Below are 7488 nucleotides of genomic sequence, written 5' to 3' on the forward strand. Positions count from 1 at the left end.
GCTCAAAGATACACTCAAATTGAAGGGGTTGATTTTGATGAGACTTTTTCCCTTGTTTCCCATCTTGAGTCAATATGGCTACTTTTAGGAGTGGCTTGTTTTCTTAAATTTAAGCTATTTCAAATAGATGTGAAAAGTGTCTTCTCAAATGGGTACTTGAATGAAGAAGTCTATGTTGAACAACCCAAGGGGTTCATAGATCTTAACATTCCAGATCATGTTTACAAACTAAGGAAAGCTCTTTATGGATTAAAGCAAGCACCTATGGCCTGGTATGAAAGGCTCACTGAGTTCCTTGTCAATAATGGATACAGGAAAGGAGGAATAGACAAGACATTATTTGTTAAAGAAGAGCATGGTAAACTCATGATAGCTGAAATATATGTTGATGACATTGTTGAAGCTACGCGAATTATACTCGAGCGCATCACACGCTCAAAGATACAATAGAGTCGCCATGAAACTTTATTTATCCCCTAAGGGAAGGGAAAACATCGATAAAACCCAGGGGGAAAGAGAAATGGGTAAGGAAGTCGGTTCTCCAAGGGGAAGGTATTAGCACCCCTAACATCCATGGTACTCCATGGGAATCGTTTTGAATGTTCTTTGCAAGAATAGGTGTCATTATCTGAAGATTACTCGCGAAAGGGTGGAAATTGAGGTTTAATAGATAAGTGTGAGAAAGGTGAGAAATAGATAATTATGGAAAATGAAGGTTATAAATAATTGTGCTCGCCAAGGATTTGGGCCCTCGTGCCTACGTAACCTCATTCGTGCAATGAGGAAATCAGAGCCTTCGTAGTTCGTGGAGCTAGGACTGATGGGTTAGTCGTTTTTAATGGACAGTATTAACATTCGCGTTCTACTGTCGACTAGCTTGTATGCTCGAGCATGGGAGCTTTAAGCGTCTGTCTGTTTGCGGTAGAATGGATGAACTCGGATCGCACTCTAAAAGTTAGACATTACTTGCTCGCGCATGGAGGGTTAAGCATCGTTCACGGTAGAACGGAAGTAACACGTCCTTTCTGAAAAGGTTTTAAACTGAAAATGAAGCCCAAAGGCAAAACTGAGTTTGATGAGGTGAGTTTGATTTTATTCTGAAATGAGAGTCATGATTTAAATCGTACTAAAGTCTATGAGTGGAGGTGAATACAGTGAGCAACTAGGTCATTCATCTTGCACCCAAAGATATTCAGAATGGGGGTAGGAATTCTCCGGTCTCATTCCTTCTCCATTGCTTAAGGCTCGTATCGTACAATCCTAATCATAGGGTTAATTGTTCTGGAGTTTATTTACAAAAAGGTTTTTATTTTACTGGGAGAATAAAGGAAAGAAGGAGAAACCCTGAACGGTGGAAGTCTGATCTTCAGTTCTGATCTTCAATATGTGCTTCAATCTATGCTTCACGACTGTGTAGAAAGACTTATCAATTATTCGGTTTAAATTGCACTAAAGTCTATGAATATAGGCGAATATAGTGAGCAAACAAGTCATTCGTCCTGCACCCAAAGATATTCAGAATGGGGGTAGGAATTCTCCAGTCCCGTTCCTTCTCTACTACTTAAGGCTCATGACGTGCGTTTCGCATCATAATCGATGAGTGTTGAAGTTGAATTTCCTTGCAGCTTCCCATGATGAAGGGTTGTCTTTGAATGATGAAGAGGCTTGTTAATCAACTTGATTCGAGTTATGCTAAAGCCTATGAATAGAGGTGAATACGATGAGAAAATAAGTCATTCGTCATGCACCCAAAGATATTCAGAATGGGGGTAGGAATACTCCAGTCCCATTCCTTCTCTATTACTTAAGACTCATGGCACACAACTAAGCTCATGATTAACAAGTGTTGATGTCTGGCCTTTGTAGTGCTTGAATAGTAGTCTTGTCTTGTACGGATTTGAATAGCTCGAACTCTCGATCTTGATCTTTGAATCTTGATTGAACATGGAGATCTAGTATCCAACATCTTGATCACAAGGACTTGCTTTATCAAGTGACAAGGGTCTTTTGATCACTTTATTAAGCTTGGGGAATTAAGCACAGTCAAAGCATTTAGTTAATCAAAGCGTACTTTGATCAACTTAATCGGTGGGACAAAATCGGTTGAAAGTGAGTGTACAACTACCTAAAGGGTTAGTGTTTATTTTGGAATTATTTTCTAAGTCCTAAGACTAAGGGAATATACAAAAAAATTGACTATTTCTAACCTAGGGGCAAAACAATCATTTGACAATTATGGGATATTGAATTAAAATTCTAATTATCAATTCAGATGAAAAATCAATTAAATTCTAAACTATTCTAAGTTCAATGAAATTCTAAAATATCCTAAAATGTTCTAATTTCTAAAATTTTAAAAGATTACCTAATTAATTCTAATTTTATAACCAAAATACTTTTAATTACTTTCTAATTAAATTCTAACCAAATATAGAAGCTTAATCCTAAAACTTCTAAGTACAACCTAACAATTCTATCATTGTAAGATTTTGGATCTAGTTAACCTAAGCTCCTAATTAATGTTCTAAACATCAAAATCCTAATTAAATTCTAATTTAACTAACTAAAAAACTAGTAAAACAAATTAACAATAACTACAAATGGGCCTGATCAGTGGGATGTAGACCCAGCTAATGTGTGATGACAGAGGTGGGGGTGCAAGCCCGAATCCAAAGTGCACAGAGAGGAATCCGCTTGGGCCTTAGCAAAGGCCCAACACTGGTCTAAGCCATAAAACCAGGGGTGTAGATTACCAGGTCGTGTGCAGGCAGTAAACAGCTTGGGCCAATGGCCCAAATTCCCACAAACTGGAAATGAGGAATGTGAATTACCCAAGGCCACGTGCGCAAGAGTGACGAACATGTGAACCACATTAGTAGACATCTCAGATCAATTCTAATCTTCCTCCCTAGATTCAAATCTCCTTCGCAGCGCCGGAATCCGTTGCCGACGACGGCGGAGCCTGAACTACCAAATCCAGATACCAAACTTCTCCTACGTACGCCATAAACTCGAATCTTGGCTCAGGTTCCCCAGACTCATCATCAATTAAATGAATCAGAGTAACTTCTTCATGAACCTTAGGTCGTAAAAAGTAAATTAAACTCTCCCTACCTGGAATCGAAGCCCTAGGGGTTAGGGCTCTGATTCCAATCATCTCCAGCTACACTACGGGCCTGAAATTGCTTGACCCTGAGACGGTGTCTTTGGTCTAGATACTTGCCATGTATCGATGCATGTCTGCACTTGCTCAACTACTACTGAATTGGGCTGGTATGCACATCTTGCTTGGCTTGGCATGCTAGTTTTGCAATTAGTTTTGTAGAGAGCTTGGTTTTGCCTGCAATGTTACAGTGACATGGTTTCTGACTTGGTTCCATGATGCAGGCATATTGTGCATTGCTTGGTCAAATTTTTGTGGCTTAACTTGATGTTTTCATGTGCTGTTTGCTACAGGATTTGTTGTGGTTTGGTTTGAGACTAGGCATTGGTTTCCAGCAGGACCAACTTGCTTTCCCTTTGGCTTGGTGCAGCAAGGCTTTGATCCTAGACATTAAGGATGTTTCCTGCTGCAGGCTAAGGATTTGGACTGCAGCATCTCTCCATGATGCAGGCTGTATCAAGGTGAGTGCAAAAACAACATTCATGTGCGTTGCCTTGTCAAATTAACCATGCGTATACCATGTTTGACCATGTGATTAGGGTGTCTATTTTTGTGGTGAATGCAGGGCCTGTGCAGCAGGGTGAAAGTTGGTTGTCAAGGCAAGAAATCCAAGTGTTCAAGATATGACCAAGTTCAAAGCATGTTGGCATCAAAGTGAAAAATCAAGTTCAAATGGTTAAACCAAGATCAACATGGACATGGAGAATGAAATTAGAGTTAGGACTAGTCATTTAGTGATTAGGGATGACCAAGGACCTAGGTTGACTTTGGTCAAAGTTGACCAAAAAGTCAACTGTTGACCAAAGTCAACAATTGGTCAAAATTCAATTTTTTGTATTTTTCTTGTAAATGGACAATGGATTGATGATTATGGTGAAATTTAGGGCATTAGGGTTTTGGGTTGACTTTGGTCAAAGTTGACCAAAAAGTCAATTGTTGACCAAAGTCAACAATTGGTCAAAAATGTCAAGTTTTGTATTTTCTTGTGTAGAATCACGTGTAATGGTTTAAAATGACATGGAATAGATTGAAATGGTTTGAAAAATAGTTTGAAACTGGTTTTACAATTAGTTCATTTATGACTTGAATGTTTGACTTTTGAAAAGAAAATAACTTGACTGATAATGTTTATGAACAAGGCCATGAAATGAGACCAATAGGTTAGAGTTTGATATAACATCCATGAACCAATAGAATGACTAGCAAGTGGCTTAAAATACAAGAAATTTGGTTGTTCAGATGACTAGGATCAAAGATGTGTCCACAACCAAATGAATAGCACCATTGACTTTGGACCAAGACCAATGCTCCAAGAAAGGTTAGGCCAAGCAAATTGACAATGTATGAATATTGAGGGGTCATGAATGCACAATCAAGCCACCAAGTTCATCTAATTCACCATCTCCTGATTAGGGCTTGGGAGACTAAGATAAGGCTTGGGGAAGCTCCGAGAGATCATGCCTTGAGAAATTAGGGTTTTGAAGGCCCTAGGTTGTCTAGTCACACCTTTGTTGAATTCAAGCCTTCACCACCATCATTAGGGTTTCACACCCCCCATGTTGATGATATGGTTAAACCATGCCTTTGAGCTTTGATATTCACACAAACCCTAACTTTATAAGCCCAAGTTTCTTCTGAATCCATGAGGAATGATGCATGTGGATGAATTATGAATGTATGCAAGTGATCTCTTGATCAAGTGATTGGATGAATAGGTGAGGGGAGGGCAAATTTTGGGGTACAATAATTGACTGCCATGTGTCATGGTCAATTATATCAGCAGAGAATGAAGAAAGCTTTTGATAAGAAGGTCAAGCCTCGTGTGTTCAAAGAAGGTGACCTCGTGCTCAAGAAGATCATATTCAAACCTGATGTTATGGGAAAATGGACTCCTAATTATGAAGACCCATACGTTGTCAAGAGAGCCTTCTTAGGCGGTGCTTTGATTCTTACAACTATGGATGGTGAAGAGTTCATGTGTCATGTGAGCGTCGATGCAGTCAAGAAATACTTCGCCTAAAAATAAAATAAAAAGAACAGCTATCTAAGTTGAACATCCGAAAGGGCAACTTAGGCAAAAATGAGCATCTCGGTGGGTCGAATACCCGAAAGGGTGATCCAGGCAAAAGTTAGAGACATAAAATAGAAAAAATCATCATGGTAGATTGAGTACCCTGCCCTGGGGAAATCTAGGCAAAAATTAGGGATTTATGGCAAGTAACTGCATTCGGCTGGTCCTGATCTTTGAGCAGTTTTGAGCAGTCATTTGGTTCTGATTCATCATTCTCCAACGAAGACAAGCACACTAGATTTTGAAGTTGGTAGGAAGAATAGTTGTCATTGTATTCAATGTATCCCTTTTCCATGTAAATTACCATTTTCAAGCTTTTTAAAGATCCATGGAGTCCCTCCATTTGCGGACTACCATTCTATTAAATAAAGTCGAGCTTTTATCCAATTATTTGTTATCCTTATTTGTTTCTGTTTTAAAATTGAACTTTTATGATGATAATTTTGAAATAAATAAATCAATGAACAAACATTTTTCCTAAAGAATAAGGCATTTACTTTAAGAATGATCAATTACAAAAAAGGAATGTCAACAGCAATCTAAGAACGGCAATTCTTAATGTATGAAGCATTGTTGGTCTTTTTCAAGCAGTGGTTTGGAGACTTTATCGCCACAATAATTTTTCGTTCATCCCCAGCATGATTGGTGGGTTTTCATCCCCGGAATAACTGATGTGTTGCTCCCTTTTCAATTCATCCTTCCCTAGCTGAGGCGTTCATGTTTTTGCATTTTTCTCATTCTGCATGTTGGTGAATGAACCCCGGATTATCTTGGAACCTTTATTTGGTCTCCAAATCCCCAAAACCTTTATTTGGTTGTTGCATAGCCATGACAGTTTCTTCCCTATGTGAGTCTGCAGATCTGGTTGATATTTTGGTACCTTGGAATTGGTTTATTTCTCAATCTCCAAGAAGAGTCTGATGACTTTTGCTTTCCTTCTGAGGAAGTTTTTGTGGGTCCTCGTATCCTCTTGTGGTCTTTAATTTATCCTGGCAGGTTGTTATATTCCCAATGAAGTCCCACAGAGATGTTTTTAGACGGAATCCCCAGTAGATCGTCTGGTTCTCCTCACTCATATTTTTACCTATTATTGTGATTTGAGATCCCAGCAAAATTCCATTTTCTGATAGAAGATTTCTTCCTTCAGGAAGTATTGGATTCTGAGCAGTATTGATGGTGTCCCCTGCATGGTTTTCTCCCATTTGATATGGTGTTGACTTAAAATTCCCCGTAGTGTTGACTTGTTGCTTTGAAAAGTATATATACCCCTCAGCTTGAGATATGGATCCTCAGCAGATCTCTTTATTGTCAGCATGCTTGGTTGGATGCATGTTCTCCATGTCTTTCCCCAACCAAGGATGAATTTATTTTGAGTTAGTATTTTTTATCATCGATGATTTATTTTCATCCCTAGCAGGTTCTCCAGTTGGTGTTTCCATCTTGTTGAGATTAGTCGAGTATCTAGTTGTGATGATTCAAATCCTCATTTGTTTGTATCCTTTGTGCTTGTTTATCAGCATAATCATATACATACTCATGCATAAAACATAGCATCATATATTTCATTGTGAATTTTTATCACTTTGACTTTTCCTCTGATCCCTTGCTTTGGTGATGATATTTCCCCATGCAGATTTGGTGTGTCTGTCCCCCCTCAATTGTAGAGTGTCAGCCCCTTAAACAGAAATAATTTATCATTTCTTCTTCCCCACTGAGTTATTTCCTCGTGGATGATTGTTATTTCAGTTTCCTCCCCAGTTCATTATCTGGATCGAACTACTCCCCTTGAGTTATATCCTTACTGGGTTGAGTCTTATTTGACCGTTTCTTTCTAGCTCTTACCTAGATAGATCTTTTGGTCCCCAGGAGTTTATTACCCAGTAACTAGTAATACCCTTATTGGTGTTGAGTACTTTACCTGTGTTAATTTACCCATTAACCGGTAAAAGGTAATTTACTTCTTCTTTGATTTCCCCAACGGATTCATTTTCATGTTTCCCCGATAAGTCTATCATCGATATGTTCATCTTAATCGGTGACAGATATTCTTCCTTTTTGGTATTCTACCCAGTAAAAGGTAGGTATAGTTCCTATTATTCCCCCAGAGAATCTATCCTCAATATGTTCACTTTAATCGATGATGGATTTTCTCTTCTTTGCGGTATTCTGTCCAGTAATGGCAAATATAAATCATATTCTCCCCTCTGAGTTTATCCTTGATATGTTCATCCTAACCGATGACGGATACTCTCTT

At 38.6% G+C, this 7488-nt stretch overlaps 1 long non-coding RNA gene across 1 annotated transcript; it reads left to right on the forward strand.

The window, feature by feature from the left end:
- The first annotated feature begins 2849 nt into the window (after positions 1-2849).
- On the forward strand, positions 2850-4210 carry LOC127085873 (uncharacterized). Its single transcript, XR_007789292.1, has 3 exons — positions 2850-3273; positions 3457-3624; positions 3729-4210. It is a non-coding gene; the product is annotated as an uncharacterized LOC127085873 (long non-coding RNA).
- The last annotated feature ends 3278 nt before the right edge of the window (positions 4211-7488 follow it).

Source organism: Lathyrus oleraceus, chromosome 5 (assembly GCF_024323335.1).
Source record: "Lathyrus oleraceus cultivar Zhongwan6 chromosome 5, CAAS_Psat_ZW6_1.0, whole genome shotgun sequence".
NCBI classification, from domain to species: Eukaryota; Viridiplantae; Streptophyta; class Magnoliopsida; order Fabales; family Fabaceae; genus Lathyrus; species Lathyrus oleraceus.